This window comes from Anomaloglossus baeobatrachus, chromosome 11 (genome assembly GCF_048569485.1).
Source record: "Anomaloglossus baeobatrachus isolate aAnoBae1 chromosome 11, aAnoBae1.hap1, whole genome shotgun sequence".
NCBI classification, from domain to species: domain Eukaryota; kingdom Metazoa; phylum Chordata; class Amphibia; order Anura; family Aromobatidae; genus Anomaloglossus; species Anomaloglossus baeobatrachus.
The window spans coordinates 101,055,458-101,074,560 of NC_134363.1; the positions used below are offsets into that span (position 1 = coordinate 101,055,458).

The 19,103-nt window shown below is 44.3% G+C and overlaps 1 protein-coding gene across 5 annotated transcripts in view; it reads left to right on the top strand.

Moving 5' to 3' along the window:
• Positions 1–19,103, top strand: part of LOC142257001 (germ cell-specific gene 1-like protein) — a 275,387-nt gene that overhangs the window by 113,031 nt on the left and 143,253 nt on the right. Inside the window, exon 1 of one of the 5 annotated variants that reach the window (XM_075329048.1) lies at positions 16,804–16,875. The exons of the other annotated variants lie outside the window; for them this stretch is intronic. The gene's annotated coding sequence lies outside the window, so the exon portion shown is untranslated. Of the gene's footprint in view, positions 1–16,803; positions 16,876–19,103 lie in introns of those variants that run through there. 5 annotated transcript variants of the gene reach the window in all.

Here is a 19,103-nt window from a genome sequence, read left to right on the forward strand (position 1 = left end):
GCTGCGGCCTGCTATTTTTAGGCTGGGGAGTGTCCAATAACAGTGGACCTCCCTAGTCTGAGAATATCAGACCCCAGCTGTCCGCTTTACCTTGGCTGGTGATCCAATATGGGGGGGACCCCACGTTTTTTGTTTTAAATTATTTATATAATTTAAAATAACAGCGTGGGGTGCCCACTGTTTTGGATTATCAGCCAAGGTGAAGCTGCCAGCGGTGGTCTGCAGGCTGCAGCCGTCTGCTTTACCCTAGCTGGCTACAAAAAATGGGGGGACCTCACGTCATTTTTTTTTAATTATTTATTTATTTTATGGCTAAATACAAAGCTAAGCACCCTTTAGGCTACTTTCACACATCCGGCTTGAGCTCTGCGGCTCAATCCGGCTGTGCAAGCTATGCAACGGATGCGGTGAAAACACCGCATCCTTTGCATAGGTTTTTCCTTTGCGGCCAGTCCGTTTTTTGCCGCTTGCGGCATGCTACTGAGCATGCGCAGTGGCAAAAACCGCATGCGGCGGCCGGATGCGGTTATTGCCGCATCGCGCCGCATCCGGCCGCCATAGGCATGTATTGAAAAATGTGCCGCATCGGCCGAATGCGGCGCGATGCGGTTTTTTTTGCCGCACGAAAAAACGTGCCAGGCAACGTTCCATCCGGCCGCCGCATCGGCTACATCTGCCGCATGCGGCAAAAAACGGACGGAACGCAAGGCCATGCGGCACAATGCGGCACTAATTAAAGTCTATGCAGGAAAATCGCAACCGGCAGCAAAAAAAACCGGTTGCGATTTTCATGCAAAGTGCCGGATTGTGCCGCATAGCAAAAACCGGAGGTGTGAAAGTAGCCTAAGTGCCACATGAAAGTCACTAAAGGGTGCCAGCTTAGAAAATGCAGGGAGGTGGAACATTATATAGGTTTTTCTCATCTATCTATCTATCTATCTATCTATCTATCCATCTATCTATCTATCTATCTATCTATCCCTCTATCTATCTATCTATCCCTCTATCTATCTATCTATCCCTCTATCTATCCCTCTATCTATCTATCTATCCATCTATCCCTCTATCTATCTATTCATCTATCTATCTATCCCTCTATCTATCCCTCTATCTATCTATCTATCGATCTATCTATCCCTCTATCTATCTATCTATCTATCTATCTATCTATCTATCTATCTATCTATCCATCTATCCCTCTATCCATCTATCTATCTATCTATCTATCTATCTATCTATCCCTCTATCTATCTATTCATCTATCTATCTATCCCTCTATCTATCTATCTATTCATCTATCTATCCCTCTATCTATCTATCTATTCATCTATCCATCTTTCCCTCTATCCATTATCTGTCTATCGATTATCTTTATTATTTATTGCAGGGACAAACCTGCGGTAAATCCGCGGCAAATTCGCGGCAAATTCGCGGCAAATCCGCGGCAAATCCGCGGCAAAAACGCATGCGGATTTGGTGCGGATTTTTTCCGCAGGTCCGGAAATCTTTCACTGGCAGAAGTTTCTCAAGAAATTTTCTTGAGAAACTTCACATTTCTAGTGCGCACATAGCCTAAGTCAGTAAAAAGTAGTTAGGAGTGTTCAAATAAAGAAATTGATAAGGGTGCCCATAAGTTTGCACCTGTCAAATTTTGTTTAAATGCAGATTGCACATTTTCTGTTAGTACAATAAACCTCATTTCAATCCAGAAATATTACTCAGTTATTAGATATATTTAACTGAAATAGCTGTTGCAAACACCCAAATTTGTTATAAAGATAAAAGGTTAACATTAATAGGGGTGCCCAAACTTTTTCATATGACTGTATCTGCCAGTATCAATGATAAGGACCATAATTCTGCGATCAATACGTCCACAGTGTCTATAAAAATGTGTCAGCACAGACTACAAGGGGTGGGCTGGCTATAACGGTATGCGTTGAATATTTCCAGCACTGGAAAAAAAAGTCTATCTCAAATAAACTGCACCTGCTCCAACTGGTTCCTGTACAGACTAATATTCCCAGCTGCACAGTTGCTGATGGCCCATGCACAGAATGGGATAATCCTAGCTGGAATGCTAGACCACAACTCGGACCTAGCTGCCTGATAGGCCAAGGAGCGTATCACGTATCTCCTAAGGAACCAGAGGGAAGTAGCAGAGCACTATAACTTTAATTAGGGAAAGGATCAGAGATATGAGAAGTACAGAGGTAAGGAAACACAAAAATGTGCTTAAAGGGAACCTGTCATCAGGTTTTTACCTATTAAACTAAACGTGTCACCTTCTGCAGCTCCTGGACTGCATTCTATGAAGGTGTACCTTGGCCCTGACTCCCCTTCCAGAAAAAAAAATAACTTTATAAAACTTGGCTGTTAGGTATGCTAATTACCTGTGTTGGCCACATGGCCGGGCTCATTTTCTGCTCATGTCCCCCCTCCTGCCGCTGATCGCCATCCTCCTTTCTGATTGACGGGATGACGTTGCCATCATCATCCTCGTCGCATTTTCATATCTCGCGCCTGTGCAGTTTGGTCGGCAAGCGCAGGCGCAGTTTGCTCTGACATTTCACGGGCAGAACAGAAAACATAGCTGCCCTCGCATGTGCCGGTGAGCTAAATGCGCAGGTGCAAGATTATGGTCGGCGCTGTGCATGGCCTCACCAGCACCATGCTCGTACCCGCCCATAATCTCACGCCTGCGCATTTAGCTCACCGTCGCGAGCGAGGACAGCTATGTTTTCTGCTCTGCCCGCGATATGGCAGAGCAAACTGTGCCTGCGCGAGCCGACCTAACTACACAGGCGCGAGATTAGAAAATACAACGAGGATGATGACAAAGGCATCATCCTGTCAATCAAGAAAGGAGGACGGCGATCAGCGGCAAGAGGGGGGACAGGAGCAGAAAATGAGCCCGCCCATCTGGCCAACACAGGTAATTAGCATACCTAACGGCCAAGTTTTATAAAGTTATTTTTGGGGTCTGGAAGGGGAGTCCGGGCCAAGGTACACCTTCATAGAATGCAGCCCAGGAGCTGCAGAAGGTGACACTTTTAGTTTAATAGGTAAAAACCTGGTGACAGGTTCCCATTAAGTGGAAAAACGAGAGATAATTATGCCAAGAAAGATTCACCTACGACAGCCTTAGCATAGAGGAAAGAAAGGTGTAGGTAGACAAGTGAGACACCTAAGAGAAGATTCAAAGAGATAAATATGAAGGATATTTTGGCACTATTAACACACGTGTTTATTCACTAGTATTGGACGCTTCCTTGATGAAGAGTTCTTGAGTAGTGATGAGCGAGTGTAATTGTTACGATTTGCTACTCGCACGAATAGTACGGTATTCGGAATATTCGTTATATTGCGAGTTTTTGTGTATTCACCTCATCCGCTATATTCGGATGTCTCGCCCTGCCATTTTGGTGCCCGATTTGCAGCCACTAAACATGCTGGGCTTTGTAACCAATCACAGTAATGCCACAGCCATCTTGGTTGTGGCATTACTCTGATTGGCTGGTCGAGCAGCATCATAGGATCTATAAAAGCCCTTCCACCGCCATTCTGCGCAGATTGCATCCAGGGCCAGCGTTGTATAATTATAGGGATAGAGCGAGCAGCTGCCTGCAGTGTATAGGTCAGTGTAGCATACAGTTGGACAGATTTTGAAGCAAGGACAGAGTTTAAAGCAGTGTGTCACTACCTCCATTGTACTGTCCAGAATACAATATATCTTTTAAGAGCTGAAACCACTGAACAAGCTCACAGCAGGGAAGGAGAGATTGTGGATTAGGTAGGGAATCAGGAGCTGTTTCCACAATATTTAGGGGGGGTCACAACTTGGTTTGTGGTGTCCACATCAGCCACATTAATACGTTGCTAGTGGCCTTTGCAAATAGTTACAAAGCAGTACTCTAGCAATTACTGCTGCCTGAAACACTAAATTCACTGTTTCTGTTTCCACAATATTTAGGGGTTCGCAGCCTGACTTGTGCTGTCCATCCACATCAGCCACATTAATAAATTGCTAGTGGCCTTTGTGAATACAAAGCAGGACTTTACCATTTTGTGGTGCCTGGTACAAAGTACTCACTTGTACTTTTTCCACAATATTTTTGCGGTTAACGTTTGCTTGGCTTGGGCCATCAACATCTGCAAAACATCCAGTTGTTAAGTGACGTGGACATGGTGTTGTCAGTGGTGGGCATCAAAGCACTGAGTCTGTGTCAGATCAGAAGAAGCTTGATGCATTTACTATGTTCCTTGCCAAATTTCTCAATCTGGAACTTAAGTGTGTGTGGAAGCCAGAAGAGAGAGCAGATTCTGTCTTGGATGGCAGACAAGGCTCTTTGCATTTGTCAAGCAGCAACAAATCTTTTATGACCACACAGTCTACTGTGGATACACAGAAGTTTGGCCCAACCAATCCTCAACCTAATTTTCCTTCCTCCCTCCATCATCAGTCACAGGACTCATATGACCCCAAGCTTGGCCACTCTGAGGATCTGTTTTGTATGTATCCTTTGGTTGGCTGTAGCCTCTTACCATTCAGCATTGAAGAGGGATGTGAGGAGATGGTGTGCGTTGATACACAACTATTTGAAAACCTACGGACAGAAGAAAGCCACTTTGAGGAAACTGATTTGCTGTCTCCAGAGGTGGAGGCTGATGATGATGAGAAACAGTTGCCATCAGGTCAGCCTACAATCTCAAGTGGGAAGGATGATGAGATGGAAGATAAGGTGGTCAATGATGTGTACACTGATCTTACCTGGACTGTTGGCAGTGGTTTGCCCACAGTGAGAACTGGGTCATCTGTTCCAAAGAGCACCCCCACTGTGGCCCAAGTCAGGGCAAGGGAGTGTTCAGCCGCTGTCTGGAAGTTTTTTCTGAAAGTCCTTCAGAGAAAAACATTGTAATCTGTAGCATCTGCCATACCAAGTTGAGCAGAGGCCAGGGCAAAAGCAACCTGAGCACCATCAGTATGCGGAACCACATGGCAGCCAAGCTCCCCAATAGGCGGACAAAATACCAGGGTACCAAATTTGTGTATGTGGGTCAAACCACTGCTGTGCTACGTCCTTCACAATTTGCTGTCCAGGAAGCAGTAGTCATACATCCTGCCCACAAGGTGTGATTGCACAGACACAGCAAACATCAACCACATCCACTTCCTTGTCCCAGCGAAGCGTTCAGTTGTCCGAGCCTGAGATCTTGGAAAGGAAGCATAAATACCCATCCATGCATCCACAGGCACAAAACCTAAACTTGCACATTGCCAAATTGCTAGATGTGGAGATGTTGCCGTTTAGGCTTGTGAGAACACAGTGTTTCCATGATCTCTTGGCTATGGCTGCCCCATGATACAGTGTTTCTAGCCAACACAATTTTGCCTGTTGTGCCATCCCAGTGTTACACAAGCACGTGTTAAACAATCTCAACCGTGCTCTGACCAACCCCGTAACCAGGAAGGTGCACCTAACAACAAACACGTGGACAAGTTGTTGTGGACAGGGACGATACATATCTGTCACGGCACACTGGTTGAACCTGGTGGATGCTGGGACAAAGTTGCAAACTGTAACATCACACATCCTACCCACGCCAAGAATAGCGACTTTTACCAGCATTTCTGCCTCTTCATATGCCAATTACTGTCTCCCCTCCTCCTTCTCCTCATTTTCTGCTGAATTACCCTCCCCATTACTGCCAAGCTGGGAGCTGTACAGCAGCACATTGGCAAAGCGGCAACACGATCTGTTTAGGTCATAAACCACACACTGCAGCAGACCTGTGGTAAGGTATAAAAGAGCAGACCGATCAATGGCTCTCCCCACTACACCTCCAACCCGTTCTTTTTGATTGCAACCTGGTGGTGGCTTTAAAGGTCTGCAAGCTGGTACACATGCCATGCATGGCTCACGTGCTGAATCTTGTTGTTCAAAAATTTCTGAAAGCATACCCTGACTTGCCATACCTACTTCAGAAGATGAGCCGTACCGTGTTTTTTCAAAAATAAAACACTGTCTTATACATTTTTTTGTCCCCCAAAAAAGCACTAGGGGTTATTTTTTTGGAGGAGGTCTTATTCTTGGAGAAACATGGTTGGGGGGTAAGTTTACCCCCCAAAAAAGCAGACAGAAAATTACTCACATTTCCCATTGACTTCAATTGTACTTGCTATTCAAAACGAATACGCGTATATTACAAAATACTCGTTACGAGTATAGGGATTACGAATACTACGGTACTCGCTCATCTCTAGTCTTGAGGTACTGGACTTCAAAAAGTGGTGGAAGAGTCCAACAAAAATAGAAAAAATGAAGCACTCACCACCCGTAAAAAATCATAGCTTATTGGCAATTGTTAAAAAACATGCGGGAAGCAGCAGAGCGTGCAATGACGATGGTTGTTGTTGTTGCATACGGACATGCTTCAATGGGTGGAACAATGGAAAAAAAAAAAAATAATTGTCGCAAGAAAGATGCACCTACTAAAACTTTAACTCACCAGTGTAACAACCAGTCAGTTTCAGTTTCAGGCAGCAGCTGCCAAGGCAAATTAAATATTTGGATGCATTAAAAGAGGACCGCGATCTCCGGCACCATTTTATTGAAGACACTGTGAAGAACCCAATGTATGAGCGGCAGGGGGCGTGTGAACAGATTTAAAAAACAAAAAATTTGCCCACGCACCGATGCCGCTCATAGTGTTATTAACAGTGTCTACAATAAAATGGCGCTAGAGATCGTGGTACTCGCATGCTCGGACTCCGGCGCCATTTTAATGAAGACATCATTACAGTGGAAATGCACACACGCTGCTGACAGCAGCAATGGCAGCGTGGTGCGATAATATTTAAATAAAGAAAAGGGGGCTAACCATAGTGGATGCAGGAGGAGGAATATACACCAAGGACCCAACCCACAAAGGCCTGCCTCTCTGCATACACCAATCAAAGGTGCAATGCATTTCTGGAACTTTGATTACAGATATTTCAGCAATCAAGAATCCGATCTTTTAACAAAAGGTATGCCTGGGTTCAGCATCCTGGTACCAGTATGGCACTGCCTTTACTTCATATCACAAAATCATGATTGTTGGTTCTCTTTAAGTGAATTGGTGGACTGCAATATCAAGACAAGTTAGCAATTTGGAGTTATTCAATTTGGAACAATGAAGGCTTTGGAACGATCTTATTACTATGTACAAATATATGAAGGGAGAGTAAAGAGATCTGTATAATTGTATTTTATCACCTAATCTAGTGACAGGACAAGGGGGCATCCTCTGCATGTAGAGAAAAGAAGGTTTAATCACAATAAGGTGATACTTTACTGTAAAAGCAGTGAGATTATGAAACTCTCTGCTACTTGATGTTGTACTGGTTGATTTACTAAAAAAGGTTTTAGGATGGCCTGAATGCCTTTCTTGAAAAATACACTATTACATACTATGGGCACTAAAATTCTTTGATGGGATGTTGATTGAGGGATCTAGTCTGATTGCCGTATGTAGAGTCGGGAAGACATTTTTCCCCAAACATGGGACAACTAGCATGTGCCTCTCAGGATTTCTGCCTTCCTTGGATCAATATGTTAGGTTTAGATTTAACTTGATGGACTTCTGTCTACCTTTAACCTTAAAAACCATGAAACTATGAAATGTGGGTTATACTGTATTTTTACATCAGGTCATAATTTGTCCCATTTCCTGAACTGCTCCCTCCCAGCTTTGGCAGTGTAAAAATGTATTCCATCCCACCGATAAATCAGAAAAAATTGATAGTAATGTCGATAGATAAACATCTGCCTATTATGTAATGTTTGAAAGAAGTGAAAACAGGGAGCACATGTGAAGAGTCTCAGGGCAGGAGTAACGGTGAGACCGGTAATTAAAACTGCTTACCTGGAGTGGTTGTGCAGCCCTCGCACAACCACAGTAATAGACCGGAGTGTAATGTTCCGCTGTCAGGAGGATTATCCGTAAGATCCTTCCAGGGAGACTGATTCCTGTAAGCCTGATCCAGCCGCGGGTTAGTGCAGGGAATAGGTGTCCAAAAGGTCCTGGTTTTGATGAAGCCTTCGTTTAAGCAGCTCTTGCCATGGACCCCCGAAGGGGAAAATGGGTATCAATAAAAGTGAATCATGGTCTAATAGAGCGCTATGGAGGTCACAAATCGTTTAGTAAGTTTTATTTGTTTTGTCAAAGCCACAACGCGTTTCGATATACACAATATCTTCGTCAGGTGGATATAAAAAAACGAAGTGTGGAGAGTATCATTTAAAGGGGCAGGTGTAACACCATTGGCCAGTGACATTCCAAACCATTAACCCTTGGTGTGTCACACTGAAAACTCTATCATTTGTGTTATTGAAACAGTTTAAAAGTTATATATACCGTATTTTTCGGACCATAAGACACACTTTTTTTCCCCCAAATGTTGGGGGAAAGTTGGGGGTGCGTCTTATGGTCTGACTATAGGGCTGCAGCCGGGAATGAGGGTGCTGCGGGTCATCGGGGGCACGAGCAGGCTGTAGCAGCGCCTGCTCGTGACCACGTGGGCCCGCTCATTACATATGCACGCCTATCCTCCCGCCCATTTCTCAGTGCAGAAGCCGGCGCTGACAGGTGGGCGGGAGGACGAGCGGGGACGAGCGGGGACGCGCGCATAGCAAAGAGCCGGCTGCATGATCACCCCTGGCAATTACAGCCTGGAGTGATCATGTGCGGCTGTATTCACTGCTCCCTTCGCGTCATCATCAGCGGGGTGCAGTGAATCAGTGCACTCACCCGTCCCCGTGTGTGGAGTTGTCCCACTGCAGCACGCGATGTCTTCATGTCTGTGCCGGTCAGCTGATCTGTGCTGGTCAGCTGATCGGCACAGACAGGAAGACATCACGTGCTGCAGGGGAACGGCTCCACACACACAGGTCAGCGGCGCAGAGAGGAAGATGATCGGTGCTGGAGGGAGTGAGGAAAAGGTGAGTATAAACATTTATTTTTTTCTCTGTGCTATAGGATACAGGCCATATACCAGGATGGTATATGAGCACGATGGGGGCATATAGCAGAATGGGAGTATATGAGCAGGATGGATGGGGGGTATATGAACAGGATGGGGGTATATGAACAGGATGGGAGTATATGAGCAGGATGGATGGGGGAATATGAGCAGGATGGATGGGGGGTATACCAATAGGATGGGGGTATCTCAATAGGATCGGGGTATATGAAAAGGATGGGGTATATGAACAGGATGGGAGTATATGAACAGGATGGGAGTATATGAGCAGGATGGGGGAATATGAGCAGGATGGGGGTATATGAGCAGGATGGGGGTTTATAGCAGGATCATATACAAGGCAGGAGGATCATTACCAGGATGGGGTACCTTAGTAGAGAATTTGGGGACATTACCCCCATAACAGTGTCAGCAGCAGATCCTCGCCCCATATCAGTGTGTCATGACCACATTTTTTGCTTAAAGTTTTATTTTCCCATTTTCCTCCTCTAAAACCAGGGTGCGTCTTATAGTCCGGTGCGTCTTATAGTCCGAAAAATACGGTAATGAGAACAAGATTAAAAGATAAACCGTCAATATTGGTGTTAAAATAATCATAAAATTATATATCTCTACTGTGAGGTAGCGACCACCAATGTGGTAAATGGTCTCTATATGTCACAGTGGAGAAGGTACCTGCGATATCTAAATGGAAGAGGTTGCTATGGGACTTGTAGTCCACAAAGGATTCTTGCTGCACATAAGGGTCAGGTTCCCTTTAATAATCCCAAGGTGCTGTGCAGGGCTGAGAATCACAGACCTCCACCTGTGGGTGTGGCTCGAGGGGTTAAAGCAATCCAGTCTCAGAACCTGGGTAGAGTGTGTCTAGGGCAGTCTAGTTAGAGACTAGCTCTAGACTTCCAGCGTGTGTGCTGGGAGAAAGTGAGAGCAGGGAGCTCTGAGTGTGTGTTTGGGGCAGTCTAGATAGAGACTAGCTCCAGAAGTCCAGTGTGTGTGTGTACTGGAAACAAGCGAGAGCAGAGCCGGGAGCTCTGGGTGTATCAGCCTGCGTGGAGGCTGAACACAAGGCTCTGATATTGAGTCTGAGGTGAGTGCGGCCAAGCCAAGCCAGGCCTGTAGGACCGAGTCTCTCCTGGAGGAGAGACAGACAGGGGTCTGCAGAGGGTCCTGGGTGCTGGAAGGAACCTTGGCTAGAGCGGTATGCTGGCAGGAGCCAGAGAGTGGGGAAGTTGCTAAAACTTCCAGTATGAACTTATTGTTTATGTGTGAGAGCAGTTTATACTGAGTGTTTTTAAATAAACTGCCGGAATTTCTATGAAGAGACTGTGTACGTGTGTTGCTGAAGCTACCTCACACCGCTGCAAGCGAGTGGAACCCCCACGTTGCAGGGCGCAACGTTACACTACCTTCTTATCCTAAAATTGAAACATAAGAACAAGAGATTAATAAAGATTCACACTGGAAGGGATATATAAAAGGATAAAATTAAAACCGGTATATATGGAGTAGGGGTACATTCACAGAAAAAGCAGTATATGTGAAATAGGAGTATATTCAGAGGAAAAATTGAAATCCATTTAATTTTGATAATCATGGTCAATTCCCACACATAAAAACCAAATAGACTGGTCAGCACAATAGGTGCTGTGATTCCCTTGGAAAAAAATGAGAAAAAAAAAAAATTCTATCAATGTTTAGCCACATTTTCAATTGTCAACTTAAGGCCCTCCTTGGTGTAGGGTTCCCAATTTGAAAATCCAGTAGCTTTCACGTTTGATAGTTTCTCAAACCGATCAGACCCAGAATTCTCTATATGATCAATGATTATCAGTCTCAGTTGTTTAGGGTCCTTATGGTGTGTGGTGAGAAAATGTCGAGATAGACTGTGTTGCTGAAAACCATTTTTGATATTCGCCCTGTGTTTATTAACCCCTTCACTAAAACACCCTAATGACCGGGCCATTTTTTGCAATTCTGACCAGTGTCACTTTGACAGGTTATAACTCTTGAATGCTTCAACGGATCCTGGCGATTCTGAGATTGTTTTTTCGTGACATATTGTACTTCCTGACAGTGGTAAATTTAGGCCAATATTTTTTGCGTTTATGTGTGAAAATTTAGGAAATTTTGCAAAAATTTTGAAAATTTCGCAATTTTCAAACTTGGAAAATTTATGCCTATAAATCTGAGAAATTTGTCACACAAAATAGTTACTAAATAACATTTCCCACATGTCTACTTTACATCAGCGCAATTTTCAAAACAAAATTTTTTTTCGTTAGAAAGTTAGAAGGGGTCAAAGTTAATCAGCAATTTCTCATTTTTCCAACAAAATTTACAAAAGAATTTTTTTTAGGGACCACATCACATTTGAGGTGACTTTGAGAGGCCGAGGTGACAGAAAATACCCAAAAGTGACCCCATTCTAAAATCTGCACTCCTCACTCTGCTCAAAACCACATCCAAGAAGTTTATTAACTCTTTAGGTGCTTCACAGCAACCAAAGCAATGTGGAAGGAAAAAATGAAAATTTTACTTTTTAACACAAAAATGTTACTTTAGCCATAAAATTTTAATTTTCACAAGGGAGAAAAGAGAAAGTGCACTCTACAATTTATTGTGCATTTTCTCCTGAGTACGCTGATACCCTATATGTGGTGGAAATCAAATGTTTGGGCACACGGCAGGGCTCGGAAGGCAAGGAGCGCCATTTGAATTTTTGACTGCAAAATTAGCTGCACTCATCAGCAGACGCCATGTCGGGTTTCAAGACCCCCTGAGGTGCCTAAACAATGGAGCTACCCCACAAGTGACCCCATTTTGGAAACTAGAGCCCTCAAATTATTTTTCTAGATGTTTGGTGAGCACTTTTAACCCCTGGGGGTTTCACAGAAGTTTATAACGTTGAGCCGTGAAAAGAAAAAATTGTTTTTTTACCACAACACTGTTGCTTCAACTAGGTAGCTTTTTTTTTGACAAGGGTATCAGTAAAAAATGCACCATAAAATGTATTGTGCATTTTCTCCTGAGTACGCAGATACCTCATATGTGGTGGAAAGTAATTGTTTGTGCGCATGGCGGGGCTCAGAAGAGAAAGAGCACCATTTGACAGCAAAATTGGTTGGAATCATTAGCTGACGTAATGTTGCATTTGGAGACCCCCTGAGGTGCTTAAACAATGGAGCTCCCCCACAAGTGACCCCATTTTGGAAACTAGACGCCTCAAGGAATTTATCTAGATGTTTAGCGAGCCCCAAGGGGCTCCACACAAGTTGATAATGTTGAGCCATGAATACAATTTTTTTTTTTTCACCACAAAACTGTTACTTGAACCACGTAGCTTTATTTTTCACAAGGGTATCAGGAAAAAATGTACCACAAAACGTATTGTGCAATTTCTCCTGAGTACGACGATACCTCAAATGTGGTGGAAAGTAATTGTTTGGGCGCATGGCGGGGCTCAGAAGAGAAAGAGCACCATTTGACAGCAAAATTGGTTGGAATCATTAGCGGACGCCATGTCATGTTTGGAGACCCCCTATGGTGCCTAAACAGTGGAGGTCCCTCACAAGTGACCCGATCCCCTCAAGGAAATTATCTAGATGTTTGGTGAGCCCCTTGCACCCCCAGGGGCTTCACAAATGTTGATAACATTGAACTGTGAATTTTTTTATTTTTTTTTTACCACAACATTTTTGCATCAACCAGGTAGCATTTTTTTTGTTTACAACGGTATCAGGAAAAAATGCACTATAAAACGTATTGTGCAATTTTTCCTGAGTACGCAGATACCTCATATGTGGTGGAAATATATTGTTTGGGCGCATGGCGGGGCTCAGAAGAGAAGGAACGACATTTGACTTTTCAAACGCACAGACGCGGTGCACTGATCGACTGTTACAGGACGCACATTCGGATGAGATACAAAAAGCGTCGGTGATATGGAAAAAAGAAAAAGTCACGCCAAAAATTGAGCAGGGATGCAGATTTGTTATGTGCATCCCTGATCAGCGCTTGGCGAGACGCACGGATGGATGCGATACAAAAAGCGTCGGGGATATGGAAAAAAGTCACGCCAAAAATTGAGCAGGGATGCCGATCCGTTATGTGCATCCCTGATCAGCACTCGGCGGGACGCACGGATGGATGCGATACAAAAAGCGTCGGTGATACGGAAAAAAATCACGCCAAAAATTGAGCAGGGATGCAGATCCGTTATCTGCATCCCTGATCAGCGATTGGCGGGACGCACGGACAGATGCGATACAAGGCGCGTTGGGGATACGAAAAAAAGTCACGCCAAAAATTGAGCACGGATGCAGATCCGTTATCTGCATCCCTGATCAGCGATTGGAGGGACGCACGGACAGATGCGATACAAAACGCGTTGGGGATACGGAAAAAAGTCACGCCAAAAATTGAGCAGGGATGCAGATCCGTTATCTGCATCCCTGATCAGCGATTGGCGGGACGCACGGACAGATGCGATGCAAAACGCGTTGAAGATACGGAAAAAAGTCACGCCAAAAATTGAGCAGGGATGCAGATCCGTTATCTACATCCCTGATCAGCGATTGGCGGGACGCACGGACAGATGCGATACAAAACGCATTGGGGATACGGAAAAAAGTCACGCCAAAAATTGAGCAGGGATGCAGATCCGTTATCTGCATCCCTGATCAGCGATTGGCGGGACGCACGGACAGATGCGATACAAAACGCGTTGGGGATACAGAAAAAAGTCACGCCAAAAATTGAGCAGGGATGCAGATCCGTTATCTGCATCCCTGATCAGCGATTGGCGGGACGCACGGACAGATGCGATACAAAATGCGTTGGGATACGGAAAAAAAAAAAAGTCACGCCAAAAATTGACCACGGATGCAGATCCGTTATCTGCATCCGTGATCAGTGCTCGGCGGGACGCACGGACAGATGAGGTGTAAAAATGGACATGATACAGGGAAAAAAAAAAGTTATACTCACAGTACACAGAGGAGTAGCAGGAGGAACAGAAGGCAAGCGAGATAGACATCTGTACAGGAGCAGCAGGCAGGACGTTGGACAGATCAGCAGAAGACCCAGGAAGGACCCAGAGATGGAGGCAGATGTGATCGGGCCAGTGAAGAAATCGGACAACCCGGTGAAGGCAGTTAAGAGGACGTCAAGGGGAGAGGGGAGGAGGAGAGCAGAGGGGGGCGCGGGAGAGTAGAGGGGGGTACCGGAGAAGCAAAGAAGGAAGGAAGGAAGCAGAATAGAGATGACAGAGGAGGCAGGCAGATCACAGGGGGAGCAGATCGGGATGTCGGGGGGCAGATCGGGGCGTGGGGGGGCAGACCGCGGGGGGCACGGGCAGGGGCCATAACGGGAGAGCGCAGGGGCCAAAACGGGAGCACGCACGGGCTGCAAGAAGAGTGGAATACTCACGTGGCGCAGGCACAGAAGCGGTGACATTAACGGCGGCAGCGGTGGCATGGTACCACAAGTACCAGCCACTCCACGCTGCAGACATGTTGGGGGAGGCTCCCCAGACCAGCACAGGCCTGGGGAGGGCGGCCACCTGCAGATCAGACCGCCCCACTGCACACTGATTGGAGCAATTGCGCGTCATAGCACGGTCGCTCCAATCAATGCTGCAGGGGCTGGGGGCGGCATGTTTGAGATCCACCTATGATCTGCTGTAGCTGCTACGGCATCTCATAGCAGGATCTCATAGTATTGCACTAATTCGGGCATTATTTTTGCCGAAATCAGTGCGAATGATGTGGTTGGCGGTTCAGATTTGAACAGCCAATCACATCGATCGTCGATGGGGGTTGGCGATGCCACCCCCCCTGGGGTCAAGCAAAGGTCCCCTACTGTAAGAAACAGCAGGGGACATCATTTGAAAGCCGTTGCTATGGCCACGACAATCAAATGAAGTTTAGGCAGTAAAATTATGTTACGGTCGTTAAGTCACGTTAAAATAGGACGTAATTTTACTGCCCGCGGTCGTGAAGGGGTTAAGCCTGGCGTGCATTGTTTGCACTGTACGGCCTACATATTGCAGACCGCATGTGCACTCGAGTAAATAGATTACATAGGTGCTTTGACAGTCTAAGTGGAATTGAATGGGGAAGAGAGCCTTCGTGGTCCTGGATGTAAAACAAGTGATTTTGTCTCCAATAACTCCACAGCACATACATCTGGGTGTGTTGCACTGGAAGTTATCATTTTTATTAAAATTAGTGGTGGTTTTATATTGTAAAGCTGTAAGGGTGGGATTACTAGGTGCTACCAGATTTTTCAAATTTATATTCCTCCGGTAAATGATGGAGGGCTTGGGTGGAATCTGATCTTGGAATACCGGGTCCCCTTTGAGGATGAACCAGTACTTCTCAAGGAGTTTATGAATTTGGGTTCTAGATTTACAGAACGTGGTAATTAGGCTCCATTTTCGAGGGTTCGATTTATCATTTTCACTAATTTTAGCTATCTGCTGCTTTTTTTCTTGCATCTTATTGATGCAAAGGTCCTGGGTGAGATATTTTGTCTTACTGAACGCATCATTCAATAATCTTAATGGATAGCCTTTTTGACTGAACCTCCTCCGCAGGAGGCTGGATTCCTGGAAGAAATCACCATCCCCGGTGCAATTCTTCCTAACCCTCCAGTATTGTCCGTATGGGATATTGGTTATCCAACTAGGGAGGTGTCCACTGTCAAACCTCAGATAGCTGTTGACATCTGTTGGTTTAAAATGGGTCGAGGTGGACACCCCCCCCAACATCATCCAACCTCACCATCAGGTCCAAAAACTGGAGGGCAAGAGGAGAAATTGCAGCAGTAAAGGTGAGACCCCAGGAATTTTCATTGAGCTGAGAAATAAATTGGTTGGCTTCAGCTTGAGACCCCCTCCATATTAGGAACAGGTCGTCTATAAAGTGTCGGTAGTAGACCAACCGGCCCAATGACAGGGGGGACTGCGCGATGTGGGATGACTCAAAGGCCCCCATGAACAGGTTCGCATAACTGGGGGCGAATCTCGTCCCCATCACACAGCCCCTCTTCTGCCTATAGATTATAAGGAACAAAATTTGAACCTTAAACTGAAGTTAGAAAAATTTGAGCATGACCTAGTAAAAAGAAAAGCAGCTAAATACATGCGCGATTCTAGGGATAACATCATGCCCATTGAATCTATGGACACCACTACTCTAAATCCTAATGACAACATCACGAGAGGAGATAATTTTACCCCCTCTCATCATAACATAGCACCTGATGTCAAACACTCATTAGATTCCTTTTAATGCCCCTTTAAATGATACTCTCCACACTTCGTTTTTTATATCCACCTGACGAAGATATTGTGTATATCGAAACGCGTTGTGGCTTTGATAAAACAAATAAAACTTACTAAACTATTTGTGACCTCCATAGCGCTCTATTATACCATGATTCACTTTTATTGATTATTATGTAATGTTGTCTTTTCTTATCCTACGTCTTCATAGAAAGCATACTCGTCATTGTAGACAGCTTTATAATGAAGTCAGCTGTTTGTGGGATAAGGCCATAGTTAGATAGCTGCTAATGTTTTAAAAATCCTGTTAATCTTCCTTAAGACCGATGTTACGTTATCCAAACAGATAATCAAGGCATTTTAATCAGCTTTACTCATTCTCACATCATAATAAAAAGCCTGGCTGGCGTTGTGGAGCAGACATCATCCTACCAGCTCATCTTTAGTCATATCATTGTTAACTCTCACATCTTCTCATCATATCGTCTATTGCATTGATCAAAGCAGTAGGCTACGACCCTCATCGAGATATTCTATGTGGATTCTACTTTCACAAATCCTGCATGTAAGTATTTTTTTTTAACAATTTTAACCCGTTTAATATCCATTATATTTTACTTATAATGTGTATGAGCCATTCTGCTGTGTCCATAACGAGCTGGACCATGGAGTTCTGTCACAATATTACATCCGTTCTCTTCTAACAAGGTTTAATCAGTGACACTTAAAGGTAATCACTTTTTCCTGGACTAGCTTTATGGTTTTACATCTCTCTTGTAATATCTGTGTATTATAGGAAACACAAACTCATAAATAACCTGTAATTGCTCATCTTAATACACTTACATCCATTTCTGTATCCATAACTAATCAGAAAGAATCAGTTCACAGGTACTAGACATTTAACATGTATTTTATTTTCTTATATATGCTAAAATATCCTAATGTTGGTAATTCAATTTGCACTTGTATTGTACTTTGCTCCTCTCTCCTTATATTCCACTGCTGTAACTTTCTGACAATCAGAGTGGTTTCTTCCTTGGGCTGATATTAAGGCTGGGGCCACACGAGCATATGGCATCCGATGCGCTTCTCAGCTCCCACTGTGCTGTGAGTGTGAGCCGAGTGTCATGCCACTGTGATCCGATCCTGCGATTGGATCACAGCTGCGGAGGAGACGACGGGTCCTGCAGAGGAGAGGGAGGGATTTATCTCCCCATCGCCTCCATTATCAGATGATGTGACTATCGCACTGTACTTCGGTGTAATGCAAGTGCAGTGCGATGTTTCACTCGCACCCATAGACTTGTATGGGTGCGAGTGAAAGCGTATCGGATTCCACCCGAAGCATGCTGCGACTGTTTTCTCGGTCTGATTAGGGCTGAGAAAATAAACGCCGATGGGAACTGCCCCATAGAGTAACATGGGTTCGAATGGAATGCAATTTTTTTAACACATTCCACTCCGACCGTTTTACTCGCTGTGTGTCCTAGCCCTAACGGGTGTAACTTTGAATAGAAAATATTACTGATGGTCCTCAGTTTCTACATAGTTGTGATGAAACTTTCCACAGGGTAAGGTGCGTTTGGAAGTGTTCCAGGTTTAAAAGTGCTCCTTTCACTCCTGAGCCACCTAGTGGGGTGGCCCAGATGTGGGCACTGCATCTATATGGCTAAGTTCACAGGTCCTGTAATGATTTGTTAGAACAAATCCACTAGGAAACTGATTTTTTCCGGGTCCATTTTTTTTAACATGGGAGTCTATGGACCACGAATCTGTTAACCGTTTGCTATTTAGCCATCCGTTGAACTTGCATGTCTAATGGATCCATTGTTTTCTTAACGGATTCATTACAAATGGACGATAAATAGCAATCCGTTAACGGATCTATCCTCCATAAACTCCATATGTTAAAAACAGATCTGCTGGTATCTGTTATTTAACAACAGACAAAAAAGTTGTGTTTGTACAACTTTTTTGTAAACGGATCTTTAACGGATCCGTGATAACAGATGACAACAGGACATGTGAACCCAGCCTGACAATCCTGAGAATATGGTATAATTGTCTTATGTAGCAACATGTAACTCTACTACAACAGGCACTACTGTCACATAAGGCAAAGAATTGTACATGGAAAATGCCATTGGCTCAATGATCAGAAATACGGATATATCAACAATTAACTCGACACATTAGGCTATGTACACACTGCATTTTTTCATGCGTTTTTGGGTGCAGTTTTCACACAAATCTGCATGCCTATCCTTATGCCAGAAAAGTGAATGAGAATTCTAAAGTATAGTGCACATGTTGCTTTTTTTCCCTTGCAGATTTGGTGCAGAAAATAAAGAACAGCATGTTAATTCTTTCAGCATTTTTGCACCCCAAATGCATGAAAAACGCATGGAATAAACGGACCAATAACGTGGCAAAAACGTGCAATATTTTTTGCCAGGAGATGCATATTTGGTGCAGAAATTTCTGCACCCAAATATTCAGCGTGCACACATAGCGTAACACTCCATCTCAACAACTTGTCACTGAAGGTTATCTCGCTTAACCCCTTCACGACAGGGCCAATTTTTGTTTTTTGTGTTTTCCTCTTTTTCCTCCCCTTATTCTCAGTCATAACTTTTTAACTTTTTTTTTTCTCTCCACATAAACATGTAAGAGCTTGTATTTATCAGAACAAGATGCACTATTGAATGACACCATTCATTTCACTACATAGCGTACTGTAATTCAGGGAAAAAATTCCAAATGTGGAGAAATTGTGGAAAAATCTGAATT